At 49.9% G+C, this 22,335-nt stretch overlaps 1 protein-coding gene across 3 annotated transcripts in view; it reads left to right on the top strand.

Moving 5' to 3' along the window:
- LOC147738019 (uncharacterized) overlaps positions 1–22,335 on the top strand; it is a 520,426-nt gene that overhangs the window by 246,237 nt on the left and 251,854 nt on the right. The window contains exon 1 of one of the 3 annotated variants that reach the window (XM_086951565.1): positions 15,243–15,390. The exons of 1 other annotated variant lie outside the window; for it this stretch is intronic. The gene's annotated coding sequence lies outside the window, so the exon portion shown is untranslated. Of the gene's footprint in view, positions 1–15,242; positions 15,391–22,335 lie in introns of those variants that run through there. One more of the 3 variants, XM_086951560.1, reaches the window with a different exon arrangement.

Genomic DNA, 22,335 nt, shown 5'->3' with positions numbered 1-22,335 from the left:
GCTAGAAACAGTCTCATATCTGCTCAACCAGTTCTGTCACGAAAGCGATCATACCATGATGCACCTGACAACAGATTGGTTACCTAATTCTTCTGCAGCCTGTCACATATTATATCAAAAAAGCAATGTAGTGGTGAACAATGAAAAGAGACGCATATTCTGGAACTCTCATACCATCGACAAAATTACGTCTCTGATTGATCATTCACAACTCTTAACGAGAATATACTCAGAAAATCCCATCGAAAATTTTGAATCCATTATAAAAGAGTTTAGATCTCTCATCCTTAATATGACAGCAAAGGATTCAGCAGGCAACAGTAAGAATAAAGATAAAAATCAGCGCACCTTTAAGAACTCTGAAATAAAGAAAAAACTAAACAAATACATACGCGCCCAATATATGAATCCCACTCTAGAAATAAAAAAGGAAATAAACAAAACCAAAAATCAATTAAGACGCGAGAATCTGAGACATAAAAAAACCTTACAAGATCGTAACTGGGTAGATATCCAGATAGCGGCAAACAAGAACGACCAGCGCAAATATTGGTACCTAATAGGAAAACTTACTGGATCCAAAAAGAAATTACAATCAATACCGGTCCCTCCGGATGCCTGGGAAAGTTTTCTGACAGACCTTTACAGACCAAATTTAATAGTTCCATCGGAAAGCAGTGGGGTCTACAATAAAGAAAAAGTTAAACTTCCATTAAGTAAAATTACCGCAACATCTGTCGAACTAAACATACGTAAAGCAAGATCAACAGGAGCGTCTGGCCCTGATCAGATTCCGATCAAAGCACTAAAAACCGCCCCAAAGGAATGGAGTCAGTTGCTACATCCCCTTTTCAATTATATCTTAGATACTGGCCAAGTTCCAAAATCATGGCAGGGAAGTATAATCATTCCGATCCATAAAAGGGAAGTAAAACCCGGGCAAGCAATTTCCGTCAAATAGCACTTATGGACTCCGTGGGCAAGGTATTTGCAGCAGAAATCTTACACCGTCTAAAAGAATGGGCCTTCACGACTGGCCAGATACCGATGTTTCAAGCAGGTTTCAGACCTAAACATTCGGTAACTGACAACATCGCAGTTATCCAAACCATCATTGACAAATATATAACACAAAAAAATCAGGTTGTATACGCTGCCTTCATAGATTATTCTACAGCATTTGACCGGGTAGACCGACCAACATTGTGGGAAAAATTGAGGAAACTTGGCATAAACGAACAACTACTACAGTCTATAATTAGCTTACACACCAATACTTGGTGTCAAGTTCAAATGGGGGGAGAAAGAGGGTACACGGAAAGAATTAAAACTGAAAATGGACTAAAGCAAGGGTGCCTCCTAGCCCCAATATTATTCTCCCTCTACCTAAGCGACCTGTGCCATTACCTGCAATTGGGCTCCAACCTACCTCCAAAAATTGCTGATCAAAAAATTATTGCTTTACTGTATGCTGACGACATAGTGTTGTTGGATCTTACCCCCTTTGGACTACAAACGTCACTTGACATTCTGCACAAATACTCTAAAGAAAACTATCTAGTCCCAAACATTCAAAAAACAAAAGTGCTGGCCTTCTCGGGGAGGAAACAAAGCGCAAAATATACCTGGAGTCTAGGAGGGGAAAAGATAGAAGAAGTTAAGGACTATCCCTACCTCGGCAGGATCCTTTCAAAAAACGTATCTAACACCGCGCAACTGAATAATTTGTCAAGGAAATCAGATATACACGTCGCGGCCCTCCTGAGACTCTATAGCGCAACAGGGAATAGACATTTTTCCTCGCTGATAAACCTCTATAAAGTAAAAATATCTCCTGTAGTTTCTTACGCGACGGAGTACATCCCCATAAAACAATGGGCTTTTATGGATCGAAAAGAGGGGAAGATTTTAAGAAAAATTATGAAAATGTCAGATGCAGTTCCTGTCCAAGCACTGAGACTGGAACTATCAGTGACAAGTTCCTATGCAGTAGCAATTGCAAATATAATAAGGTGGGCCTACAACTTATTGCACGCAAAAGAGAACACACTAAGGTCACTGTTGAAAAAAGAAACCTTCGAGTATGATGCTAAAAAGCAAGTCTTCAGAAAGAACATGGTTGAAGCATTTCGTGTAGCAAATATTACCGTTGAAATGCTGCTAAATTGGTCACCAGCACAATTAAAACTATTCTTAAAATGCTTCACCCCAAAGCTTAGCTACGAAGTGGACTCTCGACACTGCACCAAATTATCTACCTATAAACCATTTGTTGATTCCTTAGAATATAAACAAAGTCGGCCTTATATTGGACTAACCTTAACACATGGTGCAAGGAGAACAATTGCTATGCTTCGACTGGGCATCCTCCCCTTACTTTCATTTACCTCAAGATAGTCCCCGGGGGAATCTGCTTTATGTACATTGTGCGCTGGGGGTGATCAGACTCTGGAACATGTTCTATTTGTATGTCCGAACCAGATCGTAATTTCTGCCCGCACTAGATTTTTAGCACCAATATATTGCTCATGTAGAATCACGACAGTGAGAGAACTTATCGCTCTTTGCAAGCAACCTCCGAATGAATTTGTTTGTTTTAACTTGTATAAATTCTTAAAATCGTTTTTATCTCTGTATTGACAAAATTGAATCTCTTTTTACATGTAACTTGTGTAATATATTTTCCTGTCCAGGGGTGCATAGGAGGTGAGGCCTGTCCAGGGGTGCAGAGGAGGAGAGGCCTGTCCAGGGGTACAGAGGAGTTTAGGCCTGTCCAGGGGTGCAGAGGAGGAGAGGCCTGTCTAGGGGTGCAGAGGAGGAGAGGCCTGTCCAGAGGAGGGGCAGAGGAGGAGAAACCTGTCCAGGGGTGCAGAGGAGGAGAGGCCTGTCCAGGGGTGCAGAGGAGGTGAGGCCTGTCCAGGAGTGCAGAGGAGGGAGGAGAGGTCTGTCCAGGGGTGCAGAGGAGGTGAGGCCTGTCCAGGGGTGCACAGGAGGAGAGGCCTGTCCAGGGGTGCAGAGGAGGAGAGGCCTGTCCAGGGATGCAGAGGAGGTGAGGCCTGTCCAGGGGAGCAGAGGATGAGAGGCCTGTCCAGGGGTGCAGAGGAGGTGAGCACTACCCTCTGATGAGTCTAACTGCTCGACCACACTACCACAAACTGAACTTTAGTATCATCTACTTTTTAAAAATATATATTTTTTATTAGTTTCAATCGCAGTTATGCTTACATTTGTAATCAGTATTTCAGCGGGCACTTGACACAGCAGTACATAAACATGGGTAAGAAAAATCACTTTTACACATTATCTGTTGCTCAATCTCTATTTCGCCTCATTTCAAGTTCCAACATTGGGGGGATACAGATAGTCCCTCGATAGGTGGCTCAGTGAGGTGATAGTTCAGGATCTTTAAGAGTCTGCTCAGCTCTGGAGTCAGGCTGCTGCAAGGTTACATTTCATTTCCTGCCCGCGGCGCCGCCCCTGAGACTCTCACTCTGGGGGGAAGGGGGAGGAGGGGGGGCTCATCCGTGGTGCTGCTGGCAGCTTGAGCACCGCTGGGGGCCCCGGGATGGGATGTGCCTCATCACCTCCTGAGGAAGTGATGTAAGGTGGTAGCAGGCCACGAGAAGCGGCGGCGACTCAGGAGTGGAGGGGTCCTGTGAGAAGCACCAAAAGGCCTGTCCAGAGGAGGAGAGAAGCTGAGGCCTGTCTAGAGGAGGAGAGGCCTGTCCAGAGGAGGTGAGGCCAGTCCAGGGGAGGGGCAGAGGAGGAGAGGCCTGTCCAGGGTTGCAGAGGAGGAGAGGCCTGTCCAGGGGTGCAGAGGAGGAGAGGCATGTCCAGGAGGCAGAGGAGGAGAGGCCTTTCCAGGGGTGCAGAGGAGGTGAGGCCTGTCCAGGGGGATGCAGATGAGGTTCCGTGATGATTTGAACCCGTGTTTTCAATATTGTCGGAAAAACATAATATTGGTATCAGCGAACCGCAAATGATCCATTTAGCATATCCTGGTGTTTTCGCTATGCTACGAGCAAGAGTACTCCTGTTACAAACACATTTCCGATCTACCCATGGCATCCATCTTAGATCATGGCAGCCATTTTGTGTTTCTTGCCCTCACATACGCAATAATCTCTGATTACTCCATTTCGATTAAGGACACGTAGGCTTGGCCGGCGATTCACCTTTTCAGTGACACGCACACCTTAGAACAGAACACGCTGTAGCTGCATGACTCGACAAAGGCTGCCTCCTCTGCCCGAGGCCAGTCCTGCTATACTGGTTCTTGTGTTCGTTGGCCTGATCACGATTAGGCGGCCGAAGCTGGTAGCCTTGCCCATTTACAACCCACAAACATCCCTTATCCTGCTTTTCTATCTTCTGCACCTGGCTCTGCTCCTTTCCTTATTAGGGGGAGGTAACGAAATTTACGATGAGGCGGTCCGGGTCTTGAATGAAAAGTTGACATGAGATTATGATGGAAAAGTGGGAACCCCTCGTTCGTAATGTTTTGACATCAGATATTGTCGACGATTCCTGTGCAACGCCAAATATTTATTGTTTAGGACACAAAGGTTTGGGAATGTATTACATGTAAAGAATTTGCCTCAAGCTCAAATTTTAGTATATAAGGAGCAACCCTTTTTGTACAAATCGAACAGGCTCCTAGATACTGCCCGTGTGTAGTTTCTGTGACTTCTGTGTCCCTGCAGTAATAAACCTTTGGTCTTTGACGCCACCATCGAGAAGCCCGTGTTTCTGTTTATTTGAGCACCGAGACAGGTGGAACTCCGGGGTCTTCGGGTGTTATCCCTGACACCTCTGGACGGAAACAAAAAGTCCAGAACTCCAATTGACGCCCAACGTGGGGCGACGTCATTCGGTACCGGTCCAAAAGCCTGAAGAGTTCGAGAAGCTTCGTGTGAAGATTCCTGAGGGAGGCGCCCCACTTCATCGATCCCGGCATATCGCAAAAGTGGCCCGACGTTCTCTTCCACGAGGGTTCCCGTTCAGGACGGCTGCAGTGGTCCGTTGCCTTGACCGTCGCCCTGTCTTGGACCCGAGGTGCAGTCCTTAGTACGGCGAAACGTGACGGGTTTCTCCTTGGTGACGTCTTCAGTGCCTCAGTTAAGTATTTAGTGGTTGCTAGTTGGTTACTTCGTAAGGGTTGTTAAAATCCTTTTAGTTCTTGGTTTGGTTTGGTTTCGTAAGATTATCACTGGTTGTTCTGGTTACGATAATCTATTGGTTTAGTTTGGGTATCAATACATTTGTTCGTTTTTGGTAGGCCTAAGTTCTTGGTTCGAGTGCACATTCCTGTTTGTATTTGTCTGTTCTGTGTTCCGGGTTATAAAATGGTAAGTCGGAAAAATTGTATGTTGTCGTGCTTTGGTTGCAACAGTGATTCCAGCTTGGAGGATTCATGTCTGGTTCCTCCGATTGGGACTCCGTTATATGATCTTTATTGTAAGTTTGGTGTGGGTCCTATATCTTATAATGAGGTGTGGGTCCGATACACTGAAAAAGATGGTGTCCTTAGTTGGCCACTACATGGTAGTTTTGAACCTGAAGTTCTTGATAATTTATAAGTAAAATTGTTTAAGAAGAAAGCCCGGCCGGCAATGTTTGATTCTTTCCGTTACTGGCGAAAAGAATCTAAACAGAGAGAAATTAAAAGGTTGAAAAAAGAACAGAAAGAGCAAGAGTTAACTTTAGAACAAGCGGCTAAGCAGCTGCAAGATAACGAGTCTCAGAAAGCAATGGAGATAGCTACTAGAGAGCGTAACTTAGCGATAGATAAGTGCTACCCAGCCTTGCCATCGAGTACAACTAAGATAGTAGAGGACCCCGAAAACGATCCTCTGTTGTCTTACTTGTTACGGTCATTCCCACCGTATGCACAAGGTGCTACGGCTCCGCCTGTACCAAATGTTCAATTGCCGGTTGCTGGACAACCTGGTATTCCTGCTCCTGTCCCTCAGAATCAAGCTCCTGTACCTCCTATAGTTAATGTAAATGTTCCTACGGCACCACCTCTTCCTGGGTTGCCGACTTCTCTACCTATACCTGTATCGTTTACACCTACTGTTTCACAAGCTATCTTACTCGATACTCCTGCTGTCCCACTATCTGTTCCAACTGCTACTGTGTTCTCCGCATCTGCTAGTATTATGACTCCGCTTTCGGTTCGTCGAAGAATCACTGATTCTGTCTCTAACATTCTGTCTCCTTTCTATAAGTCTTTAATTAAGACTCCTACTTCTGAGTCTGTGCAGAGACGTAGTCAGCTTCCAAGTACTGAGGAACGGGGAATATTAGATTCCACGGCTCTCCGATGGATTTCGAAGAGTAGGAGATATAGTACGAGAGATGTACTAGATACATTTATGCAATGGAATGAACCAACGCAACGAAATGTCTTTGACGAGATGTGCTCTCTTTTACGTGAGGAACTAGAAGAAGATGACTCTGAATTGAATTTAGAAAACTTAATTAAGGTTCAGAAAGAGTTTGCTGCAGGTATGATAGTAGGTCAAAATATAAAAGAAGCGATGGAACTGATTTTAAGTTATAGGAATGATCCATCACTTCGTTCACCGAGGGACTTAGAGAAGAGTAGTACGAAGCAGAATCGCCAATATCCAATGAGGGAGGTTCCTCCAATTTGGCGTGATGCTGTGCAAGCTGATGCGGTCAATGGTATTGCAGCTGCTCCGGCACAATTCCAAAGAGTGTGGATACACATTCCGTGGAAGCGAGCTGAAGTATTGGCAGTGAAACAGGCCTTGCCAGATCCGCGTAAAAATCCTGCCGGATATTATAAGGAATTAGCACAAACAGTTGAGGCTTGTGTAATGAATCTAGCGGACATTGACATGTTTGGGAATGTAGTTCCGCAACCAATTTGGGCTAAAATTCGTAAAGAGAATCACCCAGTTGCTCTAGGTGGTGATTGGGCAGCTATTATTGCAGCGGATGGTCAGCAAATAGGTGGTTCCAAACCCGAACCTCTAATTGCTAATCTTCCAGGTAGAATAATCGACTTAATGAAGACTCTGATGCCAGCATTGCGTGTTAACTGGGACAAGTTGTCCGCATGCAGGCAAAAGAAAGACGAAAGTGTCTCCGACTTTTTTACGAGGTTCGAAGAGACTTTTGTAGATCACAGTGGTCAGGATATGAGCACAGAAGGAGGTCAGAGATTATTTGTCGATAAATTTGTACACAATTTGCTGCCTGAACTATGCAATAAATTAAAAGATTCCGAGAGTGCGTGGGCTGTCTCTACAACTGCGCAAATACTTGCAACTGCACAGTATTATGAAAATAGGGATAAAGAGGAGAAAGAGAAATCAGATAAGAAAACGAAAGACTTAAAAACTAAAGTTCTTCTGCAACAAGCATATCCGCCTCGCATGAATCAGACCAATACACAGCAAGGATCATATCAAAGGACAGATTATGGTTCTCAGAGACCACAATACCAGTGGAATCAGTGTGCGTATTGTAAGAAAGAGGGTCATTATAAGAATGAGTGTCCAGTTTTAGCGCAAAATAACGCAGCAGCAGCTCAGAGAGGTCGTGGTGGTTTTGTGCAGAATTCTAGAGGTCGAGGACGAGGTACTATGCCTCCACAAACAAATGATCGCCCTTCCAATCACTTTGATCAGCGAAATGGACAATCTGCCCAACAAAATAGATCTCAGCAGTATCATGTTGAAGACTATTGTGAAAATGATGAGGGATTTCAGCAAAATGAGTACTAGGACAGCCATGGACAGAGAGAGGGGGTAGTATCAGTACCAGTGGATCAGAGTGGGCCTTATGTCGCAGTAGCAACATCAGGTGTAGTCGAACCGTTTCTGTTGGATACTGGTGCCGCAAAAAGTTCTATCATGCATGCGAAACTCCCTGGCGCACCTTTGTCTGGCTTAACAAATGTTTCTGTAGGTTTTTCAGGCGCCCCTGTTTACAACCCTGTATCTGGTCCTTTGTCTATTTCTGTTGGACCGTGTCAATTGAAAGCACCCCTGATTTTGACAACAGGTTGTAATGAAAACCTGCTTGGTTTAGACTTGTTAAAACGCCTAGATGCGACATTGTACTGTTCTCCGGAAGGGGTACAGCTTACGTTGGGTAAAAGAATCACCTCTCCGATGTACTTGTCTATGGATGCACTCCCACCAGAGCTGCGTTCTCTCCCTGATACTCTTTGGGCGACTGGTCCTAACGATTTAGGCCTTTTAGAAATACCACCATATGTAGTCACTTTAAAAGCAAATGTCAAATTTCCACGAATTCCTCAATACAGAATATCTACTGAAGGTGAACGTGCACTTTTATTGATTGTGCAAGATTTGATTAAGAAAGGTGTGGTTGAAGAAACTAGAGGAAATGTCTGTAACAGTCCTGTATTGCCAATTTTGAAACGCACTGATCCTTCAAAGCCTCCAGTATATAGGTTTGTTATAGACCTCAGAGAAGTTAATAAAATTGTGGTTCCGCAGTTTCCTGTAGTACCAGACATTACTGCATTGTTAACATTGATTCCTGCAACAGCTACATGGTTCTCAGTCATCGACTTGAAAAATGCCTTTTTCAGCATTCCAATAGCCGAGGAAAGCAGAGATATTTTTGGCTTCTGTCTAGGAGGTCGAAGTTTCAGATTTAAACGCGCTCCACAAGGCTATTGTGAGAGCCCATCCATTTACAGTCAAGCATTAAAAAGTCAGTTAGATTCCTTTGTACTTCCTCCAGGTTCTGCTCTAGTGCAGTATGTAGATGACCTTCTAGTGGCTGCCGATGACAAGGAAACTTGCAAAGCAGCTACGATTTCGTTATTGCATCATTTGTCTAATTTGAATCACAAGGTGTCACCTTCGAAAATGCAATACTGCTGCCAAGAAGTGACCTACCTAGGTCATCTCTTGTCAAAGGAGGGAAGGAAGTTGACCCCAGAGAGAATAAAAGCAATTACGCAGATGAGTGTTCCTCGCACACAGAGAGAAGTACGTGCCTTTTTAGGTATTACCTCTTACTGTAGGCAATGGATCCCAAATTTTTCTCTTTTAGCAAAACCGTTGGTAGCTTTGACTGGGAAAAATGTTCCGAGTCCGGTGCCATGGTCTGCTGAATGTCAGGAAAGTTTTTCTGAGTTACGAAATGCACTATGTTCAGCTCCTGTATTGGGTACACCCGATTACAGCAAGCCATTCACGCTCTATGTTCACGAGAGAGAAGGTTGCGCGTTGAGTGTTCTGACACAGAGATTTGGTGATAAACAACGCCCTTGTGCGTATTTTTCATCAACATTAGATCCGGTAGCTAGAGCGTTACCTAGTTGTTTGAGAGCTACAGCGGCAGCTGCGGCTTCCATTCGACAATCTGCTGGTTTGGTGATGAATAACATGCTAGTGGTCATGGTTCCTCATGCTGTGGATACACTCATGAACAGAACCAAGACACAACACCTTACTAGTGCTAGATTATCTGGCTACGAGCTGACACTGCTAGCGAGTCATATTCAGATCAAAAGATGCAATGTAGTGAATCCAGCAACACTGTTGCCGGCTAATCAAGAGTCGAGTGATTCCGAACCCCATGATTGTTGTTTCAGAACCGAGGAGGAGACAAAAGGACGAATTGATTTAAAAGACACCCCATTGTCAGATCCAGATGGCACGTTGTATGTTGATGGGTCATGCTTTAAATTGGAGAACGGTGATGTGACTGCTGCTTATGCAGTAACGACTTTGAGTACGATTGTGGAGACTGCAAGAGTGAGTCAGAATTCTGCCCAAGCTGCAGAATTAATCGCTTTAACGAGAGCGTGTGTTTTAGCTAAGGGAAAGAGAGTGAATGTGTTCACAGATAGTCAGTACGCGTTCGGCGTGGCCCATAATTTTGGCCGTTTGTGGAAAGAAAGAGGTTTCATTACGTCCCATGGGACTAAGATTCAACATGGTCAGCTAGTTAACGACTTGTTGGAATCTCTAACCTTGCCGACTGAAGTTGCGATTGTGAAATGCAGTGCGCATAAAGCAATCACGGATGATGTTGGTCGTGGGAATGCTTTTGCTGACGAGACCGCTAAACAGACAGCTAGAAATATGATGAGTAGAATGTATGTTGCAACGTCTGCAAGATGGATTTCTGAGTCTGGAATGTGTGAGGATACAGTGGAAAGTGTGAAAGAGATTCAGAAAGAGGCAACTGAGGAGGAAAAGCGTGCATTGAAAGAAAGTACGGGCAAGTTGGATTCGAGTGGGTGTTGGATTGACTTGTCGGAACAACAGCGTTGGATGTTGCCTGATGCGTATGTGCTTGCTGTGGTGACAATGGCACATGGAGTAGCGCACATAAGTTCTAAAGGAATCTGTAAAATGTTGGCTCCAGTCTGGAAGAATGATGGGATTAGTAAATGTGCAGAAAGAGTGGTGAAAAATTGTATGGTATGCCTGATGCATAATCCTGGCAAGGGAACCCCTACTCCTGCTGGTCACTTCGCTCCACCTTCCTGCCCTTTTGAAGTGATTCAGTTAGATTTCATTCACATGGATCGGTGCAATAACTTAAAGTACGTCCTGGTGGTAGTTTGTGCTTTCTCCAGATGGATCGAAGCATATCCACTAAAGGACAACACTGCCCTATCAACTGCCAAAATTCTTCTCAAAGAATATTTCCCTAGGTACGGAATGCCACGGATTGTCTGGTCAGATAACGGAAGTGAGTTTATAGGGAAAGTTATGCAGAGTGTGTGTGCCGGTTTAGGAATTAAACAAAAATTCCACAGTGCAAACCACCCCCAGTCTGCTGGTTTAGTTGAGGGTTACAATGGCACCCTCAAACTAAAACTCGCTAAAATACAGGCATCCACGGGTTTATCCTGGCCAGACGCACTACCCTTGGCTTTGTTATCCACGAGAGCGACTGTACATTCTAGAGTAGGGCTTAGTCCATATGAAATTGTCTTTGGCCGTCCTGCTAATATTTGGGGAGTGCCAAGGCCAAAGGAATTTTGTTCTCTGGAATATCCAATGTTGATTGATTACCTTTACGACTTGACTGCTAAATTGAGTCTTATTCACCAACAGGTTTTCGATGCATTGCCAAAGCCTCCGGAGAGTCCAGGTCATCAGCTGAAACCAGGTGACCACGTTGTGGTACGAAACTTTACGAGGACAAAGAACCTTCAGCCCAGATTTGTTGGCCCCTACCAAATACTGCTAACAACGAGAACTGCTGTTCGAGTGGCTGGTCGCAAGCATTGGATCCATGCAACACACGTCAAACGTGTGCCCTTGCCACTTCCTTATGATAACTGGGTGAAGAAGGGATTTGGTGCCTCTGAGTTCGAGCGAACACCCAAGTTTGTCCCTTTCAGCGATGCCGAATTGGTAACTGACACTTCGAACTCTGACTCTCCTCCTGAAACTACTTCTTTGATTCCTGAACATTTGCCCTCTGCATCAGAAGAAACTTTGCCATCTGCGAACTTGAACATTGCAACCTCTGCTGACAAGACACTGTTTCCTGATCAAACAGTTCCTGCAAAACTAAGATACAACTTACGATCTCGTAATATGGACAAATAAAGCAGGAAACTGCCTATTGTGATATTTGAAATTTTGAACTTTTGCCTTCAGCCAGGAAGTTTGCTATTGTTTTATTGTTTTTAAAATTTGCCTTGCCGTCTGGGTAGCCGTAGGGTCGTGGCTGTGTGCCTAGTTGAATCTGCGGGGGTCAGACACAAGGTCGATCTTTCTGTTGGTTTTGGGAACTCCCAGGGCTGATAGAGGCATTTTCATCTACGTACACATCATCAGTGGTCGCGAGCGGAATGTAGAAGATGGAGCTTCCTGCGCTGCAACGAGAAAATGTGATTTATGTTCGCAGAAACAGACTTTACAGAATCCTTCATAGTAAATGTTTTCTGATGCAATGTGCTATTTCATTTTTAATTGTTTTAATAACGTTGGTGGGTGGAATCGTTTTTGGTATAAATTTAATCTTTGTGCCAGTAACTACAGTACCTCCCCTTGATCCTGCTACCTCTACTGTTCCTCCTATACACTCTTTCCACTCATTTCCTGAACATGAGCAAGCTCGACGCTCAGAATTTATCAATAACACTTTCGTACAGCTCTTGCACCAACACCAACTAGTAGTTAACACTACAGACTGCTGGGTGTGTGGCCTGATACCCCACACTATGGATAAAGGCATTCCCTATCTGGTTTTGCCTTTTAGCTATAATGGATCATTTCAGGCCTTTCAAACCATCTTTGCTTATGCCCTTGAAACCTATCCTCCGCGTCCACCACGTTCCACTAAATATAACTCTGCCAACAAAGCTTTAGTCCAGGGAATTATTGACATGATCAAGGACGTCAATAATACTCCATCTTACCCTAGAGACGAAATGCGAGTATATTTGAGTTGGAACTCTACAGAGTATCGCCTTAGCCTGGGAGAAAGCAAGCGAAAAAGCTCCACTCCAATATGGGTCGTACCTCACCGAGGTCAGGTCTGTTTGCAAGTTAATGGGAGAAATCCGAGAGCTCAGCTAGGGAGGAGTGAGTGCGTTGAGACTTATGTGTTTCCGTCTAACTCTTCCCCTGCTTTCCTTACTGCTAGGGGTACCTACTTCATCTGTCAAGACAGAGCGTACACATGGTTGCCTGCTGACTTTTCAGGTTCATGTTATATTGCTCGATTGTTGCCTCCAACATACACTGCTTCTTCTGACTATCACAAGACAAGAGTTGCAAGAGGTGTTTTCAGCAAGGAAGATACCGCTGGTCAGGAAGCTGGAGACTTCTTCAAAGGTTTCCTTCCGTTCTGGGGGCCTATGGCCAATAGTAGAAACATACGTCAGCTAACACGGGTAGTTGAATCTACTATTACCGAAACTGCTGGTGCCCTTAGCAATTTGACAGCTGAGCTTCAGGCGGATAGACTCATGATGTTGCAGAACCGTATGGTTCTAGACGTAATACTTGCAGATCGAGGTGGGGTATGCAGAATGATCCAATCGAGCTGCTGTGTCTTTATTCCCAATAATGCTCCAACAGTCTATGAGGCGATCTCTAAGCTACACAAGATTTCCGACTCTATTCATGTAGACAAGGGAAACTGGTCCTTCATGGAGTGGTTGTGGACTCTGATATCAGCATGGGGATGGAAGGTTCTGATGGTCATTGGTGTCATCTTAGTATTCCTATTCTCATGCTGCCTGATTATCCAGTGTGGTCCTGCTTTGTGTAGTCTCTGTGCTGCAACCTGTTTTAGAAAACCACCTGCGTTTGGAGAAAAGGCACGAGAAAGGATGATGATACAACAGCATGTCACTGACCTGATGAGCATAGAGTTAGACTCTGACATAGACTGAGTAATTGCCTATGTAAGGGCAAAAGGAGGGTCTGAGGTTCCGTGACGATTTGAACCCGTGTTTTCAATATTGTCGGAAAAACATAATATTGGTATCAGCGAACCGCAAATGATCCATTTAGCATATCCTGGTGTTTTCGCTATGCTACGAGCAAGAGTACTCCTGTTACAAACACATTTCCGATCTACCCATGGCATCCATCTTAGATCATGGCAGCCATTTTGTGTTTCTTGCCCTCACATACGCAATAATCTCTGATTACTCCATTTCGATTAAGGACACGTAGGCTTGACCGGCGATTCACCTTTTCAGTGACACGCACACCTTAGAACAGAACACGCTGTAGCTGCATGACTCGACAAAGGCTGCCTCCTCTGCCCGAGGCCAGTCCTGCTATACTGGTTCTTGTGTTCGTTGGCCTGATCACGATTAGGCGGCCGAAGCTGGTAGCCTTGCCCATTTACAACCCACAAACATCCCTTATCCTGCTTTTCTATCTTCTGCACCTGGCTCTGCTCCTTTCCTTCTGGGCCTTTATTAGGGGGAGGTAACGAAATTTACGATGAGGCGGTCCGGGTCTTGAATGAAAAGTTGACATGAGATTATGATGGAAAAGTGGGAACCCCTCGTTCGAAATGTTTTGACATCAGATATTGTCGACGATTCCTGTGCAACGCCAAATATTTATTGTTTAGGACACAAAGGTTTGGGAATGTATTACATGTAAAGAATTTGCCACAAGCTCAAATTGTAGTATATAAGGAGCAACCCTTTTTGTACAAATCGAACAGGCTCCTAGATACTGCCCGTGTGTAGTTTCTGTGACTTCTGTGTCCCTGCAGTAATAAACTTTTGGTCTTTGACGCCACCATCGAGAAGCCTGTGTTTCTGTTTATTTGTGCACCGAGACAGGTGGAACTCCGGGGTCTTCGGGTGTTATCCCTGACACCTCTGGACGGAACCAAAAAGTCCAGAACTCCACAGAGGAGGCAAGGCCTGTCCAGGGGTGCAGAGGAGGAGAGGCCTGTCCAGGGGTCATAGGAGGTCAGACCTGTCCAGGGGGACAAAGGATGAGAGGCCTGTCCAGGGGTGCAGAGGAGGTGAAGCCTGTCCAGGGGTGAACAGGAGGAGAGGCCTGTCCAGGGGTGCAGAGCAGGAGAGGTCTGTCCAGGGGTGCAGAGGAGGTGAGGCCTGTCCAGGGGTGCACAGGAGGAGAGGCCTGTCCAGGGGTGCCAAGGAGGAGAGGCCTGTCCAGGGGTGCAAAGGAGGAGAGGCCTGTCCAGGGGTGCAGAGGAGGTGAGGCCTGTCCAGGGATGCAGAGGAGGTGAGGCCTGTCCAGGGGAGCAGAGGATGAGAGGCCTGTCCAGGGGTGCAGAGGAGGTGAGCACTACCCTCTGATGAGTCTAACTGCTCGACCACACTACCACAAACTGAACTTTAGTATCATCTACTTTAAAAAAATATATATTTTTTATTAGTTTCAATTGTAGTTATGCATACATTTGTAATCAGTATTTCAGCGGGCACTTGACACAGCAGTACATAAACATGGGTAAGAAAAATCACTTTTACACATTATCTGTTGCTCAATCTCTATTTGGCCTCAGTTCAAGTTCCAACATTGGGGGGATACAGATAGTCCCTCGATAGGTGGCTCAGTGAGGTGATAGTTCAGGATCTTTAAGAGTCTGCTCAGCTCTGGAGTCAGGCTGCTGCAAGGTTACATTTCATTTCCTGCCCGCGGCGCCGCCCCTGAGACTCTCACTCTGGGGGGAAGGGGGAGGGGGGGGGCTCATCCGTGGTGCTGCTGGCAGCTTGAGCACCGCTGGGGGCCCCGGGATGGGATGTGCCTCGTCACCTCCTGAGGAAGTGATGTAAGGTGGTAGCAGGCCACGAGAAGCGGCGGCGACTCAGGAGTGGAGGGGTCCTGTGCGAAGCACCGAGAGGCCTGTCCAGAGGAGGAGAGAAGCTGAGGCCTGTCCAGAGGAGGAGAGGCCTGTCCAGAGGAGGTGAGGCCAGTCCAGGGGAGGGGCAGAGGAGGAGAGGTCTGTCCAGGGTTGCAGAGGAGGAGAGGCCTGTCCAGGGGTGCAGAGGAGGAGAGGCATGTCCAGGAGGCAGAGGAGGAGAGGCCTTTCCAGGGGTGCAGAGGATGTGAGGCCTGTCCAGGGGGATGCAGAGGAGGCAAGGCCTGTCCAGGGGTGCAGAGGAGGAGAGGCCTGTCCAGGGGTCAGAGGAGGTCAGACCTGTCCAGGGGGGCAGAGGAGGAGAGGCCTGTCCAGGGGTGCAGAGGAGGAGAGGCCTGTCCATGGGTGCAGAGGAGGTGAGGCTTGTCCAGGGGTGCAGAGGAGGAGAGGCCAGTCCAGGGCCAGAGGAGGAGAGGCCTGTCCAGGGCTGCAGAGGAGCTGAGGCCTGTCCAGGGGTGCAGAGGAGGGAAGGCCTGCCCAGAGGTGCATAGGAGGAGAGGCCTGGCCAGGGGTGCAGAGGAGGAGAGGCCTGTCCAGGGGTGCAGAGGAAGTGAGGCCTGTCCAGGGGTGCAGAGGAAGTGAGGCCTGTCCAGGGGTACAGAGGAGGCGAGGCCTGTCCAGGGGTCAGAGGAGGCAAGGGATGTCCGGCGGTACTGAAGAGGTGAGGCCAGTCCAGGGGTGCAGAGGAGGAGAGGCCTGTCCAAGGGTGCACAGGAGGTGAGGTCTATCCAGGGCTGCAGAGGAGGTGAGGCCTGTCCAGGGATGCAGAGGAGGTGAGGCCTGTCCAAGGGTGCAAAGGAGGTGAGGCCTGTCCTGGGGTGCAGAGGAGGTGAGGCCAGGACAGGCCTGTCCAGGGGTGCAGAGGAGGAGAGGCTTGTCCAGGGGTGCAGAGGTGCTGAGCCCTGTTCAGGGGTGCAGAGGAGGAGTGGCCTTTCCAGGAGTGCAGAGGAGGAGAGGCCTGTCCAGAGGAGGAGCAGAGGAGGAGAGGCCTGTCCAGGGGTGCAGAGGAGGAGAGGCCTGTCCAGGTGTGCAGAGAAGGTGAGGCCTGTCCAGGGGTGCAGAGGAGGTGAGGCCTGTCCAGGGATGCAGAGGAGGGGAGGCCTGTCCAGGGGTGCAGAGGAGGAGAGGTCTGTCCAGGGGGCAGAGGAGTTGAGGCCTGTCCAGGGGAGCAGAGGAGGGGTGCAGAGGAGGTGAGGCCTGTCCAGGGGTGCATAGGAGGTGAGGCCTGTCCAGAGGAGGGGCAGAGGAGGAGAAACCTGTCCAGGGGTGCAGAGGAGGAGAGGCCTGCCCAGGGGTGCAGAGGAGGTGAGGCCTGTCCAGGGGTGCAGAGGAGATGAGGCCTGTCCAGGGGTGCAGAGGAGGAGAGGCCTGTCCAGGGGTGCAGAGAAGGTGAGGCCTGTCCAGGGGTGCAGAGGAGGTGAGGCCTGTCCAGGGATGCAGAGCAGGGGAGGCCTGTCCAGGGGTGCAGAGGAGGGGAGGTCTGTCCAGGGGGCAGAGGAGTTGAGGCCTGTCCAGGGGAGCAGAGGAGGGGTGCAGAGGAGGTGAGGCCTGTCCAGGGGTGCATAGGAGGTGAGGCCTGTCCAGGGGTGCAGAGGAGGAGAGGCCTGTCCAGGGGAGCAGAGGAGGGGTGCAGAGGAGGTGAGGCCTGTCCAGGGGTGCATAGGCGGTGAGGCCTGTCCAGGGGTGCAGAGGAGGAGAGGCCTGTCCAGGGGTGCAGAGGAGTTGAGGCCTGTCCAGGGGTGCAGAGGAGGTGAGGCCTGTCCAGGGGAGCCGAGGAGGGGTGCAGAGGAGGTGAGGCCTGTCCAGGGGTGCAGAGGAGGTGAGGCCTGTCCAGGGGTGCAGAGGAGGAGAGGCCTGTCCAGGGGTGCAGAGGAGGAGAGGCATGTCCAGGGGTGCAGAGGAGGAGAGGCCTGTCCAGAGGAGGGGCAGAGGAGGAGAAACCTGTCCAGGGGTGCAGAGGATGAGAGGCCTGTCCAGGGGTGCAGAGGAGGTGAGGCCTGTCCAGCGGTGAAGAGGAGGTGAGGCCTGTCCAGGGGTGCAGAGGAGGAGAGGCCTGTCCAGGGGTGCAGAGGAGGTGAGGCCTGTCCAGGGCTGCAGAGGAGGTGAGGCCTGTCCAGGGGGGCAGAGGAGGAGAGGCCTGTCCAGGGGTGCAGAGGAGGTGAGGCCTGTCCAGGGGTGCAGAGGAGGTCAGGCCTGTTCAGGGGTGCAGAGGAGGAGAGGCCTGTCCAGGGGTCAGAGGAGGTCAGGCCTGTCCAGGGGGGCAGAGGAGGAGAGGCCTGTCCAGGGGTGCAGAGGAGGAGAGGCCTCTCCAGGGGTGAATAGGAGGAGAGGCATGTCCAGGGGTAGAGAGGAGGTGAGGCCTGTCCAGGGGTGCAGAGGAGGAGAGACATGTCCAGGGTTGTAGAGGAGGTGAGGCCTGTCCAGGGGTGCAGAGGAGGTGAGGCCTGTCCAGGGGGGCAGAGGAGGAGAGGCCTGTCCAGGGGTGAAGAGGAGGAGAGGCCTGTCCAGGGGTGCAGAGGAGGAGAGGCCTGTCCAGAGGAGGGGCAGAGGAGGAGAGGCCTGTCCAGGGGTGCAGAGGAGGAGAGGCCTGTCCAGGGGTGCAGAGAAGGTGAGGTCTGTCCAGGGGTGCAGCGGAGGTGAGGCCTGTCCAGGGGTGCAGAGGAGGTGAGGCCTGTCCAGGGGTGCAGAGGAGGAGAGGCCTGTCCAGGGGTGCAGAGGAGGAGATGCCTGTCCAGGGGTGCAGAGGAGGTGAGGCCTGTCCAGGGGTGCAGAGGAGGTGAGTCCTGTCCAGGGGGGCAGAGGAGGAGAGGCCTGTCCAGGGGTGCAGAGGAGGAGAGGCATGTACAGGGGTGCAGAGGAGGAGAGGCCTGTCCAGGGGTGCAGAGGAGGAGAGGCCTGTCCAGAGGAGGGGCAGAGGAGGAGAAACCTGTCCAGGGGTGCAGAGGATGAGAGGCCTGTCCAGGGGTGCAGAGGAGGTGAGGCATTCAGGGGTGCAGAGGAGGAGAGGCCTGTCCAGGGGTGCAGAGGAGGAGAGGCATGTCCAGGGGTGCAGAGGAGGAGAGGCCTGTCCAGAGGAGGGGAAGAGGAGGAGAAACCTGTCCAGGGGTGCAGAGGATGAGAGGCCTGTCCAGGGGTGCAGAGGAGGTGAGGCCTGTCCAGCGGTGCAGAGGAGGTGAGGCCTGTCCAGGGGTGCAGAGGAGGAGAGGCCTGTCCAGGGCTTGCAGAGGAGGTGAGGCCTGTCCAGGGCTGTAGAGGAGGTGAGGCCTGTCCAGGGGGGCAGAGGAGGAGAGGCCTGTCCAGGGGTACAGAGGAGGTGAGGCCTGTCCAGGGGTGCAGAGGAGGTGAGGCCTGTTCAGGGGTGCAGAGGAGAAGAGGCCTGTCCAGGGGTAAGAGGAGGTCAGGCCTGTCCAGGGGGGCAGAGGAGGAGAGGCCTGTCCAGGGGTGCAGAGGAGGAGAGGCCTCTCCAGGGGTGCATAGGAGGAGAGGCATGTCCAGGGGTAGAGAGGAGGTGAGGCCTGTCCAGGGGTGCAGAGGAGGAGAGACATGTCCAGGGTTGTAGAGGAGGTGAGGCCTGTCCAGGGGTGCAGAGGAGGTGAGGCCTGTCCAGGGGGGCAGAGGAGGAGAGGCCTGTCCAGGGGTGAAGAGGAGGAGAGGCCTGTCCAGGGGTGCAGAGGAGGAGAGGCCTGTCCAGAGGAGGGGCAGAGGAGGAGAGGCCTGTCCAGGGGTGTAGAGGAGGAGAGGCCTTCCCAGGGACGCAGAGGAGGAGAGGCCTGTCCAGGGGTTCAGAGGAGGTGAGGTCTGTCCAGGGGTGCAGAGGAGTTGAGACCTGTCCAGGGGTGCAGAGGAGTTGAGGCCTGTCCAGGGGTGCAGAGGAGGTAAGGCCTGTCCAGGGGTGCAGAGGAGGAGAGGCCTGTCCAGGGGTGCAAGGAGGTGAGGCCTATCCAGGGCTGCAGAGGAGATGAGGCCTGTCCAAGGGTGCAGAGGAGGTGAGGCCTGTCCAGGGGGGCAGAGGAGGAGAGGCCTGTCCAGGGGTGCAGAGGTGGTGAGGCTTGTCCAGGGGTGCAGAAGAGGTGAGGCCTGTCCAGGGGTGCAAGGAGGTGAGGCCTATCCAGGCGTGCAGAAGAGGTGGGGCCTGTCCAGGGGTGCAGAGCAGGAGAGACCTGTCCAGGTGTCAGAGGAGGAGAGGGCTAACCAGGGGTGCAGAGGAGGAGAGGCCTGTCTAGGGGTGCAAGGAGGTGAGGCCTATCCAGGTGTTATGGCCGGATTTTCTGAGTAGGTGGGATCAGCCCCTAGGGGCCCCTATGACCCAGCCAAAACGTACTCACCTTCCCTCCTCAGGACCAACTATCCAGGCACCTGGTACCTACCTGAGGATGGGGAACTCGCAATATACAAGCTCATATTATTAAAAACACCACTAAATCTATAGGGATACTAAGAATACTCACTGATTACTAGGGATATCCATACCCTACACCACACTTATTCACATCAGTTGGTCTCGCGGCCACCCCGACCCAGACCGTTCTACCCTAGGGCAGATATGACACACAATCCGGTGCGTCTACACACGGGCCTGCAGAACCCAATGCTCTCTTCTCCAAATTGTTTGCAATCCTGCAAAACTACACACTAGTTCGACCTCCTAGTGTTCTCATTTACTCAAGCCACAATCCAGTGGGTATACACACTGATCTTCTACTCAGTGCTCTCATTAACACCGCATATCAACGACGACCACATTCCTATGAACACCTATATATATATATAGTGGGAAGTCTCTTCACTAAGGGTCTGCTACTACAATATTAGGAGTAAGCCAATTAATCTCATATATCTCCTACTCTTGACATCATAGGTCCACTCACTCCCTATTTATGTGATCACCACTTACCTGATTGGGATTACTCATCCATTCACGTACCTAGTAACTACCTAGGAGATACATTTACCTTCAGTGAACAAGAATAGGAGATACACACCAGTTTGTTATAAACTGGGGGGTTATTTTATTACAACAATATAAACATTTACACAGATCTGACAAAGACTATAGGTAGAACACTCCGCTGAAAGAGAAAAGATTAAACATAACAGGAACACTCCGCTGAAAGAGAAAGGATTTAAACATACAATAGCCTAGGGAATAAGGACAAGATTAAGATGCAAGTGTAAAGTAAACTAATGTGATGAAAACAATATCACCTGATTAGTGTGAAGTCTTGTTCTAGCTGTCATCTGGGTTCCTCTCTCGTCTGTGCCTTGGCTCATCTCATGCTCTCTCTCTCTCCTGCACTCTTGGGTACACCTCTGCGCTGATCACTCTGTCTCTGGACTCCTCTCCCCCACACGAACTGTCTCCACCTTCCATCTTCAATCTTAATGGTTCCTGCCGCTCTGATCACCGTTCATTCCACTAGCTTATTCACTCTGTCTCTGCGCCAATGTCCAATTAACTCCATCTGCTCCCATAGGTTAGTCCACGATCTCTCCTCCGTCTCTTCTAAAAGGCATTACTTCAGACTCCAGCTATTCACACCTCCTCCTGATAAGCAACTGCTTCTGACTGCTTCCTTCAGTTCCAGCTCACTATTCAACTCAGCTCTTCTCCAGCTTGAACCCTCTCTCTCTCTGCCAACTCCACTCCACTGCTTTTCACTCCTCCACCTTAACACGACCCTCTGGCTTCGCCACCTTCACTCGACTGCCACTCTGCTCGACTCCCTCTCTGCTTGACTGACTGACTCCGCCTCTGCACTTCACTGATATAGAATGCTGTTCCCTCATGGAAAGTTCCAGCCAGCAGCTTCCTCCCACCAATCCCATGCACCAGGCTCCTTGCGCTAGACGCTCCCACAGTGACCAGTCTGCTTGTTTCGTCTAGAGACCTGAGCCCGGGAACAATTCCTGATTAGATTCAGCTCTGGCAGGTTCTCTCCGGTCCGCTTAGGGCGAACAACAGTTATAACTATAAACTTTGCCTTTGCCCTGAAAAGCCTCTCAGCTTCATCAAGATGGAGTCCCTCTAGCTCTAGGCCTGTAGGCCTGAAAGGGGTGAAATGCTCCTTAGCTCTGTCAGAATACCTACATAAACCATACCAATGTGTCTAATATGTCAAAGCCAATAGGCAATAGACAGGTTAAAGTCAAGAATAAAGGCATATTAAGCAGCTATCCTCTTCTAAATCTGGAAAAAAGGGCTTAAAAGGGCCAACACAGGCTAAGAATACCTATACTAGATGCGAGCAAGATTAATGATCTATATCACTGCTAAATAAAGCCAAAAAACTCTGCCATTACACCAGGGCTGCAGAGGAGGTGAGGCCTGTCCAGGGGTGCAGAGGAGGTGAGGCCTGTCCAGGGGTGCAGAGGTGGTGAGGCTTGTCCAGGGGTGCAGAAGAGGTGAAGCCTGTCCAGGGGTGCAAAGCAGGAGAGGCCAGTCCAGGGGTCAGAGGAGGAGAGGGCTGATCAGGGGTGCAGAGGAGGTGAGGCCTGTCATGGGGTGCAGAGGAGGTGAGGCCTGTCCATGGGTGCAGAGGAGGTGAGGCCTGTCCAAGGGTGCAAAGAAGGTTAGGCCTGTCCTGGGGTGCAGTGGAGGTGGGCCCTGTCCAGGGGTGCAGAGAAGGTGAGGCCTGTCCAGGGGTGCAGAGGAGGAGAGGCCTGTCCAGGGGTGCAGAGGAGGTGGGGCCTGTCCAGGGGTGCAGAGGAGGTGAGGCCTGTCCTGGGGTGCAGTGGAGGTGGGCCCTGTCCAGGGGTGCAGAGGAGGTGAGGCCTGTCCAGGGGTGCAGAGGAGGTGAGGCCAGGACAGGCCTGTCCAGGGGTGCAGAGGTGAGGAGGCCGTTTCCAGAGGGGCAGAGGAGATATGGCATGTCCGGCAAGGGGTTAGGAGGTGCAGCAGAGGTGACGGCTGTCCAGGGTGATGCAGAGGAGCGAAGGCCTGTCCAGGGGGTGCAGAGAAGGTGAGACCTGCCAAGGGATGTGCAGGCGAGG

This window comes from Lissotriton vulgaris, chromosome 1_1 (genome assembly GCF_964263255.1).
Source record: "Lissotriton vulgaris chromosome 1_1, aLisVul1.2, whole genome shotgun sequence".
Lineage (NCBI taxonomy): Eukaryota > Metazoa > Chordata > Amphibia > Caudata > Salamandridae > Lissotriton > Lissotriton vulgaris.
The sequence above is the reverse complement of the archived record's forward strand: the minus strand, read 5'-3'. Positions and strand labels throughout refer to the sequence as shown.